General features: G+C 44.3%; 1 pseudogene; it reads left to right on the forward strand.

Moving 5' to 3' along the window:
- The first annotated feature begins 14,548 nt into the window (after positions 1–14,548).
- Positions 14,549–14,660, forward strand: LOC111590243 (uncharacterized; annotated as a pseudogene).
- The last annotated feature ends 7,689 nt before the right edge of the window (positions 14,661–22,349 follow it).

Here is a 22,349-nt window from a genome sequence, read left to right on the forward strand (position 1 = left end):
TTTGTATCAAGATATGTCGTCGTACTATGGTTTTACCGAATTAAAATATTGTTTTACCAATTGTATATGATTTACCGAATTACATAAGATATGTTTTTGCATCGCATACTCTGTGGTCAAATCATAGGTCTGTCACTGCAGTCGCCTCTATCAATTGAGATTACTTTAGATCCAACTATCTCTAAATAAAAGATTTTTGTATTATTAGCCTAGGATTCAATTTTAGTATCTTTAGAAAAATATCTATGTTGCAAAAATATAATGCATAATACTGTAGGTATCTATCATGTACCATTCCTTCGTTAGATGATATATACTAAGGTTGGGTCCAACGCCAGTCGATACTGACCGCTGACATGGCAACCCAGGCGGTTGGTACTGACCGGCATGTGGCAACGGCCGGCTAGGCTATCAACTAGTCGGTTTGGGCGATAGAGCCCTCGTTGGAACCCGTATGGTCGGTACCGACCGACCGATACTGACCATGCGTTGGGGCCACTACTGAAACCGGCGAGCGCGGTCGGTACTGCCTAGCTTTTATACCAGTGGCAACATCTGATTCACCCATTCAATTCGAACTATTTGAATTTTAAAAAATCCCAAAAAATCAAAACAAAATTTGATTTTTTTCCATATAAATAGAACATGGTTCTTCCCTTCTTTCACCCGCATTCACCTCCAGTTCTCAAGTGCCTCCAACGTTCACATAGTTCTATCTCCGTTTAGGGTTTAGGGTCTTCCTAGCTTTCTTTTTATATGTATTGGAGGTGGAGTCCCAACTTCGATAGTTTCATGTACTTGCTAAAACGAGCAATCTCCCCAACATCTTGAGTCCCATATGGGTGTCGGACAAGTTGTTTTGATGGCCTTTCTCCTGTTCACCATTGGCAAGAGGAAGTCCCTACTCGACCTTATGGCCTAACGACTCAACCCCTCTTTCCTTACCCATGTCCTCCTGCTCCATTTGTTCACTGACCAAATGTTGATCCCCTCTCGGTACTAATGAGCCTCCAACCGATGAAGCTCCTCCTCATAGCACCAATGAATTAGCATCTACCAAAGCTTGCCCTCCCCATCCTTTCACTTATCCACCATGACCACCACCACCACGCCCACGGTGGTGGCGCCCCTGGTCCCCGTCCTCCCCGGCCGCCTGCCCCTCAACCCACGAGTAAGTTGGTTTTCCTCCCCTGCACTCCCCCGCGCTCATGATGCCCGGCTGTCCGACGGGCTCCATTGCCCCCCCATGCTCATGATGCTCGACTGCTTGACGGGCTTGCATCGCACTCGCACGTGGAGATGTCATCGAACTCATGAGCGCGCGCCTTGGTGGTCGCCCTACACCTTCTTCGGCATCGGCGTCTCCGTCCTTCATCCGTTGCACCTGCCTCGCTCCCTCTCGTACGTCGCTTCATACCTATCTAAATTGCTAAATTGGTAAGCGCGGTTTTATCAGTTTACACGTGTTCGTTCTGTTTATCAATTTTTCTTAAAAAATGTTATTTTCAGGATAATCGTCTTGTATTGACCATGTATAATCTTTCTAAAGCAGTGCATGAGGTAACCATGTTTCCATTTAATTCCACAGTTTGCTCTTTTTTGTTGGCAACAACTTATCATTTACTATCTTCTATGTTTGCCAATACTCCATTTAGCAAGTCAGGGGAACAAAAAAGCATGTTGTGTATGAACTAAAGGAAAACAATAGCAGGTGAACCCGTCTCTGAATTAGTTCAACAAGGATCAGATCACTGCAACCCCATGACCTTTGTGCTCTGGAATATTCTTCCTGCAATCTCTTTGTTCAACAGAAAGTCGTAGGAAGTTAGCTGGCTAACTTCCAATGGGCTGACGTTGCTACATAACTTAACGGTGTGAACCTACTAACTTCCGAGAGGGACCGCTGGCTCTAGGATGTTAGCTAACTTCCTAGAGGGCTCTAGGAAGTTAAGCTAACTTCCGACAAAAAATTTACGAGAACCAAACTTCCGACGGGTTAGCTTTACTTCTGAGGGTTTCGCTAACTTCCTAGAGTTTAGGGAAAACTTCCTAGAGTTTAGGCTCTAGGATGTTAACTATTTTGGTGTAGTGACTTCCTTTTTATATGTATTCAAGGTGGAGTCCCAACTTCGATACTTTCACGTACTTGCTAAACGAGCAATCTCCCCAACATCTTGAGTCCCATGTGTGTGTCGGACAAGTTGTTTCGACATCGACGAGAGGAAGTCCCTACTCGACCTTATGGCCTAACGACTCAACCCCTCTTTCCTTACCCATATCCTCCTACTCCATTTGTTTACTGACCAAATGTTGGTCCCCTCCCGGTACTACTGAGCCTCCAACCGATGAAGCTCCTCCTCGTAGCACCAATGAATCCGCATCTACCAAAGCTTGTCCTCCCCATCGTTTCACTTATCCATATCTTCCTCCATACTCGTAGGAGTATCCATACGCTCCCTCGTCGTATGGCTCGTATGGTGTTCCTCCTCCTTATGGTCCCCCTTTAGAGGCTCTGATAGTCGCCTAGAGGGGGGGGTGAATAGGGCGAAACTGAAATTTACAAATATAAACACAACTACAAGCCGGGTTAGTGTTAGAAATATAAACGAGTCCGCGAGAGAGGGGGCAAAACAAATCGCAAGCAAATAAAGAGTGTGACACGCGGATTTGTTTTACCGAGGTTCGGTTCTTGCAAACCTACTCCCCGTTGAGGAGGCCACAAAGGTCGGGTCTCTTTCAACCCTTCCCTCTCTCAAACGATCCCTCGGACCGAGTGAGCTTTTCTTCTTCTCAATCAAACGGGAACAAAACTTCCCCGCAAGGGCCACCACACAATTGGTGCCTCTTGCCTTGGTTACAATTGAGTTTTGATCACAAGAACAAGTGAGAAAGAAAGAAAGCGATCCAAGCGCAAGAGCTCAAAAGAACACGGCAAATCTCTCTCGCTAGTCACTAAAGGCTTGAGTGGAATTGGAGAGGATTTGATCTCTTTGGAGTGTCTAGAATTGAATGCTAGAGCTCTTGTAGTAGTTGGGAAGTGGAAAACTTGGATGCAATGAATGGTGGGGTGGTTGGGGTATTTATAGCCCCAACCACCAAAAGTGGCCGTTGGGAGGCTTGTCTGCTCGATGGCGCACCGGACAGTCCGGTGCACACCGGACAGTCCGGTGCCCCCTGCCACGTCATCACTGCCGTTGGATTCTGACCGTTGGAGCTTCTGACTTGTGGGCCCGCCTGGATGTCCGGTGCACACCGGACAGGTACTGTTTGATGTCCGGTGTGCCAGCATGGGCGATTCTGACTTCTGCGCGCGCAAAGGGCGCATTAAATGCGCGGCAGAGAGCCGTTGGCGCGGAGATGACCGTTGCTTCGGAGGCGCACCGGACGGTCCGGTGCACACCGGACAGTCCGGTGAATTTTAGCGGACTAGCCGTTGGCGTTTCCCGAAGCTGGCGAGTTCCTGAGGCCGACCTCCCTTGGCGCACCGGACACTGTCCGGTGTACACCGGACACTCCGGTGAATTATAGCCGAGTCGCCCTCAAAAATTCCCGAAGGTAGCAAGTTTGAATCAGAGTCCCCCTGGTGCACCGGACATGTCCGGTGGCTCACCGGACAGTCCGGTGCGCCAGACCAGGGGTGCCTTCGGTTGCCCCTTTGCTCCTTTGTTGAATCCAAAACTTGGTCTTTTTATTGGCTGAGTGTGAACCTTTTGCACCTGTATGATCTATACACTTGGGCAAACTAGTTAGTCCAATTATTTGTGTTAGGCAATTCAACCACCAAAATTATTTAGGAACTAGGTGTAAGCCTAATTCCCTTTCAATCTCCCCCTTCTTGGTGATTGATGCCAACACAAACCAAAGCAAATATAGAAGTGCATAATTGAACTAGTTTGCATAATATGAGTGCAAAGGTTGCTTGAAATTGAGCCAATATAAATACTTACAAGATATGCATGGAATGTTTCTTTCTTATATAACATTTTGGACCACGTTTGCACCACACGTTTTGTTTTTGCAAATTCTTTTTGTAAATCCATTTCAAAAGTCTTTTGCAAATAGTCAAAGGTAAATGACTGAGAGTTTGCAAAGCATTTTTAAGATTTGAAATTTTCTCCCCCTGTTTCAAATGCTTTTCCTTTGGCTTAACAAAACTCCCCTTAAAGAGATCCACCTCTTAGTGTTCAAGAGGGTTTTGATATATCATTTTTGAAATACTACTTTCTCCCTCTTTTGAACATAATGGGTTACCAATTGATAAATACTCTTGGAAAGCACTAAGTTTTTGAAATTGGTGGTGGTGCGGTCCTTTTGCTTTGGGCTCATTTCTCCCCCTTTTTGGCATGAATCGCCAAAAACGGAATCATTAGAGCCCTTTTCTTTGATGCTCATTTCTCCCCAAAGAATAGAGAGTTGCTTGGAGTGATGGCGAAGTATGAGTTACGGAGTGGAAGCCTTTGTCGTCACCGAAGACTCCAATTTCCTTTCAATATACCTATGACTTGGTTTGAAATAGACTTGAAAGCACATTAGTCATAGCATATAAAAGAGATATGATCAAAGGTATATAAATGAGCTATGTGTGCAATCTAGCAAAAGAAGTTGCGAGAATCAAGAATATTGAGCTCATGCCTAAGTTTGGTAAAAGTTTGTTCATCAAGAGGCTTGGTAAAGATATCGGCTAATTGATCTTTAGTGTTAATATAAGAAATCTCGATATCTCCCTTTTGTTGGTGATCCCTAAGAAAATGATACCGAATGGCTATGTGCTTAGTGCGGCTATGCTCGACGGGATTGTCGGCCATTTTGATTGCACTCTCATTATCACATAGCAAAGGGACTTTGGTTAATTTGTAACCGTAGTCCCGCAGGGTTTGCCTCATCCAAAGTAGTTGCGCGCAACAATGACCTGCGGCAATGTACTCGGCTTCGGCGGTGGAAAGAGCGACTGAATTTTGCTTCTTTGAAGCCCAAGACACCAAGGATCTTCCCAAGAACTGGCAAGTCCCCGATGTGCTCTTCCTATTAATTTTGCACCCCGCCCAATCGGCATCCGAATAACCAATCAAATCAAAAGTGGATCCCCGAGGGTACCAAAGCCCAAACTTAGGAGTATAAGCCAAATATCTCAAGATTCGTTTTACGGCCGTAAGGTGGGATTCCTTAGGGTCGGATTGGAATCTTGCACACATGCAAACGGAAAGCATAATGTCCGGTCGAGATGCACACAAATAAAGCAATGAACCAATCATCGACCGGTATACCTTTTGATCCACGGACTTACCTCCCGTGTCGAGGTCGAGATGCCCATTGGTTCCCATGGGTGTCTTGATGGGTTTGGCATCCTTCATTCCAAACTTTGTTAGAATGTCTTGAGTGTACTTCGTTTGGCTAATGAAGGTGCCCTCTTGGAGTTGCTTGACTTGGAATCCTAGAAAATACTTCAACTCCCCCATCATAGACATCTCGAATTTCTTTGTCATGATCCTACTAAATTCTTCATAGGTAGATTCGTTAGTAGACCCAAATATGATATCATCAACATAGATTTGGCACACAAACAAATCATTGTCAAGAGTTTTAGTGAATAGAGTAGGATCGGCCTTGCCGACTTTGAAACCATTAGCAATAAGGAAATCTCTAAGGCATTCATACCATGCTCTTGGGGCTTGCTTAAGCCCATAAAGCGCCTTAGAGAGCCTATAAACATGGTTAGGGTACTCACTGTCTTCAAAGCCGGGAGGTTGCTCAACATAGACCTCTTCTTTGATTGGTCCGTTGAGGAAGGCACTTTTCACGTCCATTTGATAAAGCTTAAAGCCATGGTAAGTAGCATAGGCTAATAATATTCGAATTGACTCAAGCCTAGCTACGGGTGCATAGGTTTCACCGAAATCCAAACCTTCGACTTGTGAATACCCTTTGGCCACGAGTCGAGCTTTGTTCCTTGTCACCACACCATGCTCATTTTGCTTGTTGCGGAAGACCCACTTGGTTCCTACAACATTTTGGTTAGGACGTGGAACTAAATGCCATACCTCATTCCTAGTGAAGTTGTTGAGCTCCTCTTGCATTGCCACCACCCAATCCGAATCTTGGAGTGCTTCCTCTACCCTGTGTGGCTCAATAGAGGAAACAAACGAGTAATGTTCACAAAAATGGGCAACACGAGATCGAGTAGTTACCCCCTTATGAATGTCGCCGAGGATGGTGTCGACGGGGTGATCTCGTTGGATTGCTTGGTGGACTCTTGGGTGTGGCGGTCTTTGCTCTTCTTCCTCCTTGTCTTCCTCATTTGCATCTCCCCCTTGATCAATGTCATCATCTTGAGGTGGCTCATTTGTTTGATCTTCTACTTCATCAACTCGAGCTTCATCCTCATTTTGAGTCGGTGGAGATGCTTGCATTGAGGAGGATGGTTGATCTTGTGCATGTGGAGGCTCTTCGGATTCCTTGGGACATATATCCCCAATGGACATGTTCCTTAGCGCGATGCACGGAGCCTGTTCTTCACCTATCTCATCAAGATCAACTTTCTCTACTTGAGAGCCGTTAGTCTCATCAAACACAACGTCACAAGAAACTTCAACAAGTCCTGAGGACTTGTTAAAGACTCTATATGCCCTTGTGTTTGAGTCATATCCTAGTAAAAAGCCTTCTACAGTTTTAGGAGCAAATTTAGATTTTCTACCTCTCTTAACAAGAATAAAACATTTGCTACCAAAAACTCTAAAATATGAAATGTTGGGCTTTTTACCGGTTAGGAGTTCATAAGATGTCTTCTTGAGGATTCGGTGTAGATATAACCGGTTGATGGCGTAGCAAGCGGTGTTGACCGCCTCGGCCCAAAACCGATCCGAAGTCTTGTACTCATCAAGCATGGTCCTTGCCATGTCCAATAGAGTTCTATTCTTCCTCTCCACTACACCATTTTGTTGTGGCGTGTAGGGAGAAGAGAACTCATGCTTGATGCCCTCCTCCTCAAGGAAGCCTTCAATTTGAGAATTCTTGAACTCCGTCCCGTTGTCGCTTCTTATTTTCTTGATCCTTAAGGCGAACTCATTTTGAGCCCGTCTCAAGAATCCCTTTAAGGTCTCTTGGGTTTGAGATTTTTCCTGTAAAAAGAATACCCAAGTGAAGCGAGAATAATCATCCACAATAACTAGACAGTACTTACTCCCGCCGATGCTTATGTATGCGATCGGGCCGAATAGATCCATGTGTAGGAGCTCCAGTGGCCTGTCGGTTGTCATTATGTTCTTATGCGGATGATGAGTGCCAACTTGTTTTCCTGCTTGGCATGCGCTACAAATCCTGTCTTTCTCAAAATGAACATTTGTTAGTCCTAAAATGTGTTCTCCCTTTAGAAGCTTATGAAGATTCTTCATCCCAACATGAGCTAGTCGGCGGTGCCAGAGCCAACCCATGTTAGTCTTAGCAATTAAGCAAGTGTCGAGTTCAGCTCTATCAAAATCTACCAAGTATAGCTGACCCTCTAACACTCCCTTAAATGCTATTGAGTCATCACTTCTTCTAAAGACAGTGACACCAATATCAGTAAAAAGACAGTTGTAGCCCATTTGACATAATTGAGATACGGAAAGCAAATTGTAATCTAAGGAATCAACAAGAAAAACATTTGAAATGGAATGGTCAGGAGATATAGCAATTTTACCCAAACCTTTGACCAAACCTTGATTTCCATCCCCGAATGTGATAGCTCTTTGGGGATCTTGGTTTTTCTCATATGAGGAGAACATTCTTTTCTCCCCAGTCATGTGGTTTGTGCACCCGCTGTCGAGTATCCAACTTGAGCCCCCAGATGCATAAACCTACAAAACAAGTTTAGTTCTTGACTTTAGGTACCCAAATGGTTTTGGGTCCTTTGGCATTAGACACAAGAACTTTGGGTACCCAAACACAAGTCTTGGAGCCCTTGTGCTTGCCCCCAACATATTTGGCAACTACCTTGCCGGATTTGTTAGTCAAAACATAAGATGCATCAAAAGTCTTAAATGAAATATCATGATCATTTGATGCACTAGGAGTTTTCTTTCTAGGCAACTTAGCATGGGTTGGTTGCCTAGAGCTAGATGTCTCACCCTTATACATGAAAGCATGATTAGGGCCAGAGTGAGACTTCCTAGAATGAATTCTCCTAATTTTGCTCTCAGGATAACCGGCAGGGTATAAAATGTAACCCTCGTTATCCTGAGGCAAGGGAGCCTTGCCCTTAACAAAATTAGACAATCTCTTAGGAGGGGCACTAAGTTTGACATTGTCTCCCCTTTGGAAGCCAATGCCATCCTTGATGCCAGGGCGTCTCCCACTATAGAGCATACTTCTAGCAAATTTAAATTTTTCATTTTCCAAGTTATGCTCGGCAATTTTAGCATTTAATTTAGCTATATGATCATTTTGTTGTTTAATTAAAGACATGTGATCATGAATAGCATTAATATCAACATCTCTACATCTAACACAAATAGAAGTGTGCTCAACGGTAGATGTAGAGGGTTTGCAAGATTTTAGTTCTACAACCTTAGCATGCAATATTTCATTCTTACTTCTAAGGTCGGAAATAGTGGCATTGCAAACATCAAAATCTTTAGTCTTAGTAATCAAATTTTCATTTTCTAATCTAAGACTAGCAAGAGAAATGTTCAATTCTTCAATCCTAGCAAGCAAATCATCATTATCATTTCTAGGGTTGGGAATTGAAACATTGCAAACATGAGAATCAACCTTAGCTAACAAATTAGCATTTTCATTTCTAAGGTTGTCTATTGTTTCATGGCAAGTACTTAGCTCACTAGATAATTTTTGACATTTCTCGATTTCAAGAGCATAAGCATTTTTAACCTTAACATGCTTCTTATTTTCCTTAATAAGGAGGTCCTCTTGGGAATCCAAAAGGTCATCCTTTTCATGAATAGCACTAACTAATTCATTTAATTTTTCCTTTTGAGCTATGTTAAGGTTGGCAAAAAGGGAACGCAAATTATCTTCCTCATCACTAGCATTATCATCACTAGAGGATTCATATTTAGTGGAGGATTTAGATTTAACCTTCTTTTTGCCGTCCTTTGCCATGAGGCACTTGTGGCCGACATTGGGGAAGAGAAGTCCCTTGGTGACGGCGATGTTGGCGGCGTCCTCGTCGTCGGAGGAGTCACTAGAGCTTTCGTCGGAGTCCCACTCCCGACAAACATGGGCATCGCCGCCCTTCTTCTTGTAGTACCTTTTCTTCTCCTTTCTTCTCCCCTTCTTGTCGTCGCCCCTGTCACTATCACTTGATAATGGACATTTAGCAATAAAGTGACCGGGCTTACCACACTTGTAGCAAACCTTCTTGGAGCGGGATTTGTAATCCTTTCCCCTCCTTTGCTTGAGGATTTGGCGGAAGCTCTTGATGACGAGCGCCATCTCCTCATTGTCGAGCTTGGAGGCGTCTATTGGTTGTCGACTTGGTGTAGACTCCTCCTTCTTCTCCTCCGTTGCCTTGAATGCAACGGGTTGAGCTTCGGATGTGGTGGCATCATCAAGCTCGTTGATCTTCCTCGAGCCTTCGATCATGCACTCAAAACTAACAAAATTCCCGATAACTTCCTCGGGGGTCATCTTAGTATATCTAGGATTACCACGAATTAATTGAACTTGAGTAGGGTTAAGGAAAATAAGAGATCTTAGAATAACCTTAACCACCTCATGGTCATCCCACTTTACGCTCCCGAGGTTGCGCGCTTGGTTCACCAAGGTCTTGAGCCGATTGTACATGTGTTGTGGCTCCTCTCCTTTGCGAAGCCGGAACCGACCGAGCTCCCCCTCAATCGTTTCCCGCTTGGTGATCTTGGTGAGCTCATCACCTTCATGCGCGGTCTTGAGTAAATCCCAAATCTCCTTGGCGCTCTTCAACCCTTGTACTTTGTTATACTCCTCTCTACTTAGAGAGGCGAGGAGTATTGTTGTTGCTTGAGAGTTGAAGTGCTCGATTTGGGCCACCTCATCCTCATCATAGTCCTCATCCCCTACGGATGGTACCTGCGCGCCAAACTCAACAACATCCCATATGCTTTTGTGGAGCGAGGTTAGATGAAATCGCATTAAATCGCTCCACCTAGCGTAATCTTCACCATCAAAAGTTGGTGGTTTGCCTAATGGGACGGAAAGTAAAGGTGTATGTTTGGAAATGCGAGGGTATCGTAGGGGGATCTTACTATACTTCTTGCGCTCTTGGCGCTTAGAAGTGACGGAAGCCGCGTCGGAGTCGGAGGTAGATGTCGATGAAGTGTCGGTCTCGTAGTAGACGACTTTCCTCATCCTCTTGTGTTTGTCCCCTCTCCGACGTGGCTTGTGAGAAGAGGATTTCTCCTTCCTCTCCTTGTGGTGAGAAGAAGATTTCTTCTCCTTCCCTTTGTTGGAGGAGCTCTTCTTCTTCTCCTTCCTCTTAGTGCGAGACTCTTCCGATGAAGTGCTCCCTTGGCTTGTAGTGGGCTTCTCGCCGGTCTCCATCTCCATCTTGGCGTGATCTCCCGACATCACTTCGAGCGGTTAGGCTCTAATGAAGCACCGGGCTCTGATACCAATTGATAGTCGCCTAGAGGGGGGGTGAATAGGGCGAAACTGAAATTTACAAATATAAACACAACTACAAGCCGGGTTAGCGTTAGAAATATAAACGAGTCCGCGAGAGAGGGGGCAAAACAAATCGCAAGCAAATAAAGAGTGTGACACGCGGATTTGTTTTACCGAGGTTCGGTTCTTGCAAACCTACTCCCCGTTGAGGAGGCCACAAAGGCCGGGTCTCTTTCAACCCTTCCCTCTCTCAAACGATCCCTCGGACCGAGTGAGCTTTTCTTCTTCTCAATCAAACGGGAACAAAACTTCCCCGCAAGGGCCACCACACAATTGGTGCCTCTTGCCTTGGTTACAATTGAGTTTTGATCACAAGAACAAGTGAGAAAGAAAGAAAGCGATCCAAGCGCAAGAGCTCAAAAGAACACGGCAAATCTCTCTCGCTAGTCACTAAAGGCTTGAGTGGAATTGGAGAGGATTTGATCTCTTTGGAGTGTCTAGAATTGAATGCTAGAGCTCTTGTAGTAGTTGGGAAGTGGAAAACTTGGATGCAATGAATGGTGGGGTGGTTGGGGTATTTATAGCCCCAACCACCAAAAGTGGCCGTTGGGAGGCTTGTCTGCTCGATGGCGCACCGGACAGTCCGGTGCACACCGGACAGTCCGGTGCCCCCTGCCACGTCATCACTGCCATTGGATTCTGACCGTTGGAGCTTCTGACTTGTGGGCCCGCCTGGATGTCCGGTGCACACCGGACAGGTACTGTTTGATGTCCGGTGTGCCAACATGGGCGATTCTGACTTCTGCGCGCGCAGAGGGCGCATTAAATGCGCGGCAGAGAGCCGTTGGCGCGGAGATGACCGTTGCTTCGGAGGCGCACCGGACGGTCCGGTGCACACCGGACAGTTCGGTGAATTTTAGCGGACTAGCCGTTGGCGTTTCCCGAAGCTGGCGAGTTCCTGAGGCCGACCTCCCTTGGCGCACCGGACACTGTCCGGTGTACACCGGACAGTCCGGTGAATTATAGCCGAGTCGCCCTCAAAAATTTCCGAAGGTAGCAAGTTTGAATCAGAGTCCCCCTGGTGCACCGGACATGTCCGGTGGCTCACCGGACAGTCCGGTGCGCCAGACCAGGGGTGCCTTCGGTTGCCCCTTTGCTCCTTTGTTGAATCCAAAACTTGGTCTTTTTATTGGCTGAGTGTGAACCTTTTGCACCTGTATGATCTATACACTTGGGCAAACTAGTTAGTCCAATTATTTGTGTTAGGCAATTCAACCACCAAAATTATTTAGGAACTAGGTGTAAGCCTAATTCCCTTTCAGGCTCCCCCTACGTTCCCTCCCACATATGGTGTTCCTCCCGCATATGGATCCTATGCCCCTTCTTGTGCTCCCACAGGCGCTCCAGTGCCACCAAGCAACCATAGCGATGAAACCTCAAACCTGTCTACGTTCTCTACTGCGTCATAGGGCCAACACCGACGTGATTGGACAAATACAAGGGATGAAATGCTTGTAAGTAAATATATTTATAAAATCTATCAATTTTGTATGAAGCGAAGATTTCGTGACTGTTCACATTTTAGGTGCATGCATGGTTAACCCACTCCATTGACCTTATTGAGGGCAATGGCAAAAAGGTGTTTTCCTTTTGGGCCCAAATAGCGGACATGTTCAACTCTAGCACCGCACGTCCTCACCATTGTACCGCCAAGCAACTGAACGATTGATGGTCTACGACCATCCAAAAAATCAATTTTTTCAATGAAATATACAACCGCTATGCCGCGGCCTGTCCTGGCAGAACATATGATACTCAGCTACTCCAAGCGGCAAAAAATAGCTTTCGCACCAAGGTAGATGAGAAAGAATTTAAGCTTGACCATATGTGACTTGCACATCCTTATATTAGTCGACCAAAGTGGTACGCGCGCCATGGTAACTCTAACGATGCGAGCAAACACAACCACCTCAACCTATATGTGGATTATAGCTCATGATTAGGCAAAAGTGTTGAAGCAACAAACCCTATTGGTTGCGAAAGGGCGAGAGCGCAGCACAAGGGCAAAGGGCATGCAACAGGCGACGTATAAGGCCAGCGAGAAGTTAAAATTATGCAAAGTTGTATGATTGATTCTCCAAATTGATGGATCAGAACACCGACAACGTGACCAAAGACATGAGAAGGGTCCATATTGTGGTCGTTAGACGGTTGGTCAAACACTTAAAACTAGATGATCAAGGAAACAAGAAAGAAGGCGAGGTGGACGAGGACAAGGACGATGACAAGTAGTTTTTATATTCCCTTTGTGCTTTATTTGTTTCTAAATTTATCGTATTTTGTGAACTTTGTTTAATTTATGTAATTTTTAACTAACTATGTTTTTAATGTGTTTATATTTCACATTTTTATTTGAATTTAAAATCTTATTTCGCTAAGTATATGAGTCTATAGAAGAAAAGCTGACGTGACAATGATATGACTGTAGGCTGACGGTAAAAACCGTGCCCTGAAAAATTCTTATGGATAAAGACTGACACTATAGCATGTACAGACCGGTCGACAGTAGTATGGCAGTAAATATCAACCATATGCATGGGAACCAGCATAAGTGCATCTTGCCAAAGTCATTTGATTGATCAGAACCGTTCATTGTCTGATCTCACAGGTACGTATACGTGGGCCATCCCACGTGTACTTACCACACGCTGAGGTGGCCCATATGTACAACCAATCCCGCATCTTATATTTTTTTCCCCAGTTTGTGTCCGATCGATCGGCCACACGAGCATGGGCTAGTCCGTCATTAGTTTCGCTCCGTGCATGCATGTGCCATTGACGTCTCTATAGTCAGACACCTGCACTAAGACTGTATATATAGTGGTTATAGTTAACATTGAATGTATACTGGTTATTGCTACCTGTCGAGCTAGTCCGCCATGTTTCTGTGAAAGGGAGTCGAAATTTCGCTGCTTCTCTGCGCCGTTGGTTAGTGCTGACGACGGCGAGAGACGATGGCATCTCGTCGGAACCCGACGACGACGACGGCCGAGATCGAAAGGGTTCCGACGGGGGACTCGACGACCGACGACAGCGTATACGTGTGCATATATTTGCCCTGAGCAGCGGAGAGTTCGATGGTATCATGGATACGGCTGATGCGACTCCCGCTTCTAGTAGTCTACTAATAAACTGTTATATAGATGGACCGTCATGCTATTTCCAACAACGTCTGTACGTCACTCTCTATCTCACTCTATATTTCAAACTTCACACTATAGTGCAAAACTGTGTTTTACACGTCCATATACACGTTCCGATCCGCCGGAGATGGCCTTACATCACAGATGCACCGTGATAAACCATCCAAATTCAACATGACACGAAACCACACGCAGTGCAGCGCCCCCACATAGTACCATCTCACAAGCTAAAGGAGGACAATATTGGAGCTTTAATTTGGCTGCGGCTTGTACAATATTTTGTCTCAATAAATTCAGATATTACGTATGAATTTTGTGTTTTATTAAAACAAAATTTTCTTTTTACTATACTACTATGTTAAAGCACCGGTTTCATGAGCCGTACGCCATACGTCACCTATGAAGAAGCGTGTATGCTTATTTCTTTCTCCTGCTTATCGCCTACCAATAGACCGTTACACAGATAGGTCGTTAGACTATCATCAACAACGTCCATATCTCACTCTCTATCTCACTACCTATTTAAAACTTCACTTTGTAAATACCTATTTAAAACTTTACTATATAAACAGACAGTTTGCACTGTGTTTTGCACGTCCATATACACTTTACATCACAAATGGGCTATGAGAAACCACCCAAGTTTAACATGGTAGGAAGCCACATGTAGCAAAGCGTTCTCACATAGTACTGCCATGCGAGCTGGAGCCTGAAGGAGAATGAACGAGTGAGTCATCTATAACAAAGGAGGTCGAACTCTTGTCCAACTTATAAATGTCTCGGCCTTTTGGCTAAAAGAATGTGTAATATTTGTTTTTATCAGTTTAATATGTGATATGTGGACCATATATTCATTTTGATATTACTTTTTATGGATATTACATATGATTTTTGTGTTCTATTCAAATTCTACCCATATGATATATAGAATCCGTAGCAATGCACGAGCATCTGACCAATCTCTAATACTAAAAAGCATCAATTTCGACGATCATCCTACTCGTAAAACATGTAGGTCTACTCCTTCCCATACTAGTCCCCCATTAGTGGCATGTTACTTGTTATCCCATAAATGTGTCGTGAGAAACCACACAAGCCAATACGAAAAGAGTCGCACGCAGCGCAACATTCCACAAAGGACATGTAATTAACCAAACGAGCTATAAAAAAGGGTTGAGCTCCTTTTCAATTGGTGGTCTCACGTCACACTTCTCCTTTCCGTTTAATACAAAAATAAAGTAATATTGTGCACTAAGATTTAAACTTTAGTTGTTGGCTCCATATTTATACTCATCTAACTAATAGAATCTATATATTTTTATCTCTTATTATACAAAGTATATTCATATGATATATAAAAAGTGTGAAAATGCACGTTAATATTGGACAGACAATACTAATAACCGTGCATGAAACGAGATGTTTGCGCGATTTGTGTGGTGGCGGCGGCGACGCTGACCAGTTCGTACACGCCGGACGCTGCTGGTCCATGGATTGGACAGTGCGTCATGTTATATGCATGTGTGTCGCGTGACGGCCCCACAGGCCACAGAGTTTATGGCGTGTGCCTCTAGCTCTGATTGTAATATTTCATTTTAAACATCGAAAGATGCCAGTCAACTATATTTTTGAAAAATTGTTATCATTAAGAATTTACATTTTGGAGCCTGCACTAGGTCAAATTCATTTTAGTATTTAAGGAGGTACAAAAAAAAGGCAACCCCTTTAAATTTCGAATTAAAGACTTGTAGATAAACTAATCTTGGAAACCTAATGAGATATTTCCAAAAAAAATAACGAGATCCGTTTTTAAGTAGAATAGTTGGAATATATATTTGTACCTTTTGGGGCTTTTTTCTAGAACAGAAAAGCAATCATAAATATAGCAATATATACCCACTAGTTGTCAGCGATACTTTGGTTCACATTTCTTGAGCACCATATGTGGCACCATAGAAGGCCCGTAGTTCGGCCATGTGGTCCGGACGGTCCGCACACTAGATGGTCCGCGGGTTATCCCGCACATTTCGGGATTAGATTAGATTAGGAGAGATATCCTCTTTTTATGTGCGTGTTTATCAAACTAATCACGTGGATTCTGTTGAGGAATGTCTAGTACTAGGTCCAGACCCCCTATATACATGTAGGGGTACGACCGATTGCGCGCATCACCAATCGAACCAATCAATCAATATTTAATTTCCTTTACTTTCTTACCCTAGTAGTAGTAGTAATTAGCCTAGTCGTACAAACCGGAGCACCCCTTCGAACTCTCCTCCCCGACAGGGTCCCTCCCGGGAGATGAGATCTAGGGTTCCACTCCGCCAACACACGCTCTGCACCATCACGGACCGTCTGTGCCCTACGCGCGGACTGTTCGGCGTGATGTGGAGAGGTGACGCTCCTGCAGCGAGGTCGCGAATCATCTGTCCCCATGCTGTGGACCGTCCGCGCTCCCATAGCGAGCAACGCTTGGAGGTACACCCCTAGTGTTTGGCCCCAAATCGGAGCCATCATATTTTTTGGCAACTTCGTTTGGGATATAGTTAGGTGTGATCTATCGAAGATCTACCATAGATGGCAGGTTTAAAGGATCACTCCGATTTCTCCCTAAGCAACATCATGAAACCGACTATGGAGAACTTGTCGGCTAAAGATCAGCAAGGATTCGAAGAGTACAAAAGGCAACTGATCGAGGAGGGCGAGACGAAGTATTTAGCCAATTTCAAGGTGGACATACATCAAAAGGTTGTCCGGCAAAAGGAGTTTGACCTATCATCTCTTCGACCCACTGCACCCGCCCTAATGTAAGTAAATCAAATGACATTCAATCTCTTAGACATTATATAGATGAACAATGAGGTCATATGAAACAATGCATGGGGAGCATGACGAAAGATGTTAGGAAAATTAAGCGCACATTTGAGAAATCTACTATTCCTAATTTTCCATCGTATGATAGTGATGTTGTGCCCATCACACACAATTCATCAACTACAAGTGGGCTTTAACAAACCCAGCCATCTTATGGTATGGCAATGAACTCATACGCAGTGTAACCACAACCTCCTCCGCCGATTTGGGATAAACCCATGACCCTGTGCATAGCCGGATCGTTCGGGTCTGAGCTCGGACCGTTCGCCCCAGCAGCGGTTGGCCCGTCCTTGATGATGAACCACCGAGGTCCGTGGTAGGACCACCGTACCTTGTGCGAGGGGTAACAACCATGCTCGAACCGTCCGCATATCACACCGTACAGTCAGAGTACACCTCTAGACCGTCCAAATATCACACCAGATCGTCCGGCATAGGATACATAGAGCAGGATGTAAGTAACTACGAGCAATCTTTCTTCCCACCTCCGCAAACATCTCCCTACCATCCACAACTCCTCAAAATCATGGGTTGGCTCCACAAATGCATGGGTATGAGCCCTTTTCGGCCCCAAGAGTCTAGAAAGATTTCATCCACAATATGGGGCACCTAGGGCCAACGTTAATGCCTCATCGAACCCCAACCCATGGACAAGGGGACAACATAATGATACACACTCACCCACATCTATGGAGCCAAGACCAGCGAATTACCACCGTCCGCCATTGATATAGTAAGGGAAAAATATCTAGGGCATTCCAAGACAAACTCAAATTTAACATATCCCAAGGGGCAGTCGTATTGGAAACCATATGACAACCAATTGGATTATGACCCATGCCCATAGGGGACAAGGATACCCAAATTTTCAAAATTTTCAGGTGACCAGAGCAAAAGTACACATGAGCACATAGGCCAGTTCCTAGCACAATTAGAAGAATTGGCTGATAGGGAGGCTTTCTGCATTCACTTATTTTCATTATCCCTATCTGGTACTGCTTCTGCGTGGTATGCCTGAAAGTCGCCTAGAGGGGGGTGAATAGGCGAAACCTGAAATTTATAAACTTAAACACACACTAACGTCGGGGGTTAGTGTTAGAATTAAATTCAAGTCCAAAAGAATATCTCTCTTGCTAGGAGTTGCTCAAGGATTGCAGATGATGTATGGGAGCCAACTCAAATTCACACTACCAAGGAGACGTTAGAGAGGGGAAACAAATCAAACAAGAATCAAGGCGAGTGAACACGGTGATTTGTTTTACCGAGGTTCGGTTCCAAAGAACTTAGTCCCCGTTGAGGAGGTCACAAAGACCGGATCTATTTCAACCCTTTCCCTCTCTCAAATGGTCACTTAGATCGATTGAGCCTTCTTCCTTAATCTCACGGGTCACTAAGACCCCGCAAGGACCACCACACACTTGGTGCCTCTTGCTTCGCTTACAGAGCACTTGAGAATAAGAATGGGAAAAGAAAAAGGCCAATCCAAGCGACAAGAGCAACAAAAGAACACAAAACACCCTCTCTCAAGTCCCTAATGGAGTTGAGTTGATTTGGAGGCTTAGAGAGGATTCAATCTATTTGATGTGTCTTGGAGTGGACTCTTTCGCTCTTGTATTGAATGAGATGTTTGGAATGCTTGGATAGTTATGAATGAGGTGGTTGGGGGTATTTATAGCCCCCAACCACTTCCATAGCCGTTGGTGAAGGCTGCTGGCGAAGGGCGCACCGGACAGTCCGGTGCGCCACCGGACACCCACTGTTCATTGTCCGGTGCTTCGCCACGTCAGCTAACCGTTAGAGTTCGGAGCTGGTCAACTGTTGGAGCCTTTGTCTTTTTGTGGCACCGGACATTCCGGTGCCCTCTGACTTTGCTGCTCTGACTCTGTCGCGCACTGTTCACCGTGGCAGGCGCTTTTGCAGTCGACTATTGACGCGAGCTAGCCATTGCTCCGCTGGCTCACCGGACAGTCCGATGGCACATCAGACAGTCCGAAGAATTATAGCGGAGCGTGCTCTGGAATTCTTGAGAGTGGATGGTTCATCACTGTACGGCCGGGTGCACCGGACACTGTTCGGTGGCACACCGGACAGTCCGGTGCACCAATTTTTAGCACACTCAAGGATTTGCTCCGGTTTTTTATTGAGTCCCTAACTTGGTTTCTTTCTTGGTTTGTGTTGAACCTTGTGCACCTGTAATACATGAATTCTAGACAAACTAGTTAGTCCACTTGTTTGTGTTGGTCATCAACCACCAAAATTAATTATAGGAAATGGTTAACCCTATTTCTCTTTCAATGCCACCCTGCCACCTAGCCCCATCTACTCTTGGGGGATTTAGAACAGAAGTTCCATGACCATTTTTTCTCCAGAGACTATGAGTTAGACTTGATAGATTTAGCAGCACTTCGATAGGGATGGGATGAGACGGTTAATGATTACATATGAAGGCTCCGAGACACAAGAAACCGATGTTTCTAGATTCACGTTGGAGATAAAAAACTAGCAGGGTTAGCTATTAATTGGATGAGGTCATACTTAAAAGAAAATTAGAAGGCATTCAATTCTTTACAATAGATCCATTGCACCCGCAGGCTTTGGCTTGTGAAAGCTGAAGCAAAAAAACATCTAAGAGGACTCATCACAACATTCACATAGTTGAGTGTGACGAGAGTAATTCAGAAGATGAGTCTCTAGGATATATGATGCTGAATTAGTTTGGCCGGCAAAAGCCAAACCATCAGCTTGCTTCTCTTTATAGCTGGTTCAAAATAACCGGCAAGAAGAGGTTAAGTTTAGTTTTAATATTGCCAAATATGATAAAATAGTTGATGAATTACTTAAAAGTGGCATTGTTAAAATAAATCATACTATTCCATCTGTTGATGAGCTCAAGCAGCGTGCTTATAATAAGTGGCATAACTCATTTTCTCATGCCACTAATTAGTGTAACGTGTTTTGTCGGCAGGTACAATCAGCCATTAATGAGGACCGGTTGAATTTCCAAGAAATGCAGGTTGACAAACAACATTTTCCTGTCAATGTGATGGATTTTAATGATAAAAAGTCTTGGTTCGGTCAAAGGTGGCTGATAAGGACAAAGGCAAAGGTGTTATCATTGGTGACCCTCGGGCCCTCAATGAAAACACAAAATTATGTTCTAGGGAAGTTCTTGCAGAATGAACCCCAGGTGGAGGAGAAACATTGAATATCACCATCAGACCCGCCATTGCTAGGGGGCAGACACAGGTAGGTGGCTAGGCTTAGTCACCTGTTCTGCGCATTGTGGACGGTCCGGTTGGACATCGTGGATGGTCCGAATCTCCATCGAACGGCCCGAGCAACTTGAGCGGACGGTCCAACAGCATCCAGGGACAATAGCGACTACGCACCTTCAAGCCACGATGACCCAAAATAGGTATGTGTAAGCAAAATTTAGCAAAAGCACCTAGTCAGCTGATTAATGTTGGCCCAACTTTTGTTCAATCGTTGTCCAAATATGTCAACAAAAGGGCCGGGCCTCGTGACTGGCCAGCAAAACGACCTCGCTCGCCCACCCAAAAAAAGACAGGCAAAAGCAATTGGGTCATCTCAAAAAAATAAGGCTAAATAAATCAGCCCGAAATATTGTCCAATTAACACCAAACACACTAGCATGGGCACCTCCACCTCAATATGCACCTATGGCATACCCACCTCAATATCCATATCCTTACGCATACACCTCCACCATATGTGACTACCCAAATGTGGGGATGCCCATGATCCACCCACAATATCCTTATGGTATGACACCACACCCAGCTTGGGGGGCACACTAGATATCGTTGTTTGATAGGCTAACACCACCGGTGCAAGTCCGATTGGGTGTTCCTCAATCTAGTCAGCAGGTTCAATCACAACAAGAATGTCGGACACCTCAGCCACAAAGGCCAACCAATCTGGTAGGGAGCTTAGGGAGAAAACGTCTACAATTGTAGCTACCACTACCAAAAGAATGGCAATTAGGGACATAATTAAGATAGGCACAATAGAGGTCATCATAGAAAGCAACAATGAGGGGTCGATGGTCTTTGGTGAGTCGACCAAAACAAATGAGGAAAAGGACAAAATTCTTACTAGTAAAATGTCTGACCCAAAGTACTCCATGCCTCGATGGTGTCCATCGGGACTAACACACTCTCAAAAGCACAAACTTTAGTGCTTGAGAGCGAAGGAAAATAGAGAAATGGAGGCAGAAAAGATATTTAATGATACAAATGCATTGTTCCCACCACCATAGAAAAAATGGAGATCGAAGGTCGCTGAATCTAACACAAAATAACAAGTGACCATAAAAAACAAAATACAACGACAACTATGCAGGTTCGGGGAAATCGTTCGACTCTAGCAGTCGGACTGTATGGCTCCCAGGCGTACAGTCCACGTCTAGTACCCGGACCATTTGCGCCCCACCAAGAAGCTCTCGAGGACTTGCTAGTTACCATGGACCAAGATGGCGACGAGGATGATCTATTAGGGAGAAGATGGTGGGTTACGAGGCATCGCTAGAGCAACCAAGTATGGAGATTAATGTAATTATGTTTTGGCCAATTATACTATCATCGGTGACGATGGTCGAAATGATCTTCACCAAACCCAAGGAATTAGTCAATCATATGATATCACTCTATGTGCACGGTCACATCAATGGGACACCAATTTCTAGAATGCTGATTGATGGAGGAGTTGTCGTCAATTTAACGCCTTAGTCCCTGTACTGGAAGCTTGGTAAGTAGAATAACGAGTTGATAAGGACCAATATGACGATCAAAGGTCACTACAAAACAACCACCCCTTTAGCAACGCATATATGCGTTGCAAAAAGTTCATATATGTGTTGCTAAGATCTATACCAACACATAATTATGTGTTGCCTATATTGTCGTTGCTAGGATCTATAACAACACTTATACATGCGTTGGTAAAACCAAGAGTTAAGCGTTGCCATGCTACAACGGATATCCGAGGACTATAGTAACGCTTCCATGTGTAGCAAGGAATGAACCAGGTAATACATATTATTATTACAATAATTTAATTTAAATACAAATGTAATCAATATAGTTGAAAATTTATATATTATACCAAACCCATACACAAATTATAAACAAATATATTTATTATTCAGAAATAAATTCTTGAATTACAAAAGTATCCACATACAACATCATTTTTCTTGTTCTGTACAAAGATTGTAAAGAGAAACAATAGTATCAAAGCCATATTGAAATCTACCACCTATCCATCCTCCATCTCTAGTGCAACGAACTCTTCACTAATTTGTGCTCATCTGTTCTTAGTCAACAAATGAACTTGTTTCACATTACTGCTTGGTGATAAGAAGACACCAATCCAAAGGGTGCATCCAGCTTCTTTGTCAATCATGTCAGTTTCAAGATGCAGAGTTTCTATAAGATTGCCTACGTTCTTTACTACCTTCAATTCATCCATACATTGCTGGTTGTAGTGCTACCTGAGTTATTATATGTATACATTCACATAGAGAAACAGTTAGATTAAGTATAAATCAAATGTCTACCTCAGTCACCAAGCTTAAGGTAATAGATTAATTTTCAATAGCAAAATTACCTGCTGCTAAGCAGACCACACCATCCCACTACAAAAGAAGATATAATAAATACCAGATGTCATGAACTT

The sequence above is a fragment of the Zea mays genome, chromosome 9 (assembly GCF_902167145.1).
Source record: "Zea mays cultivar B73 chromosome 9, Zm-B73-REFERENCE-NAM-5.0, whole genome shotgun sequence".
Lineage (NCBI taxonomy): Eukaryota > Viridiplantae > Streptophyta > Magnoliopsida > Poales > Poaceae > Zea > Zea mays.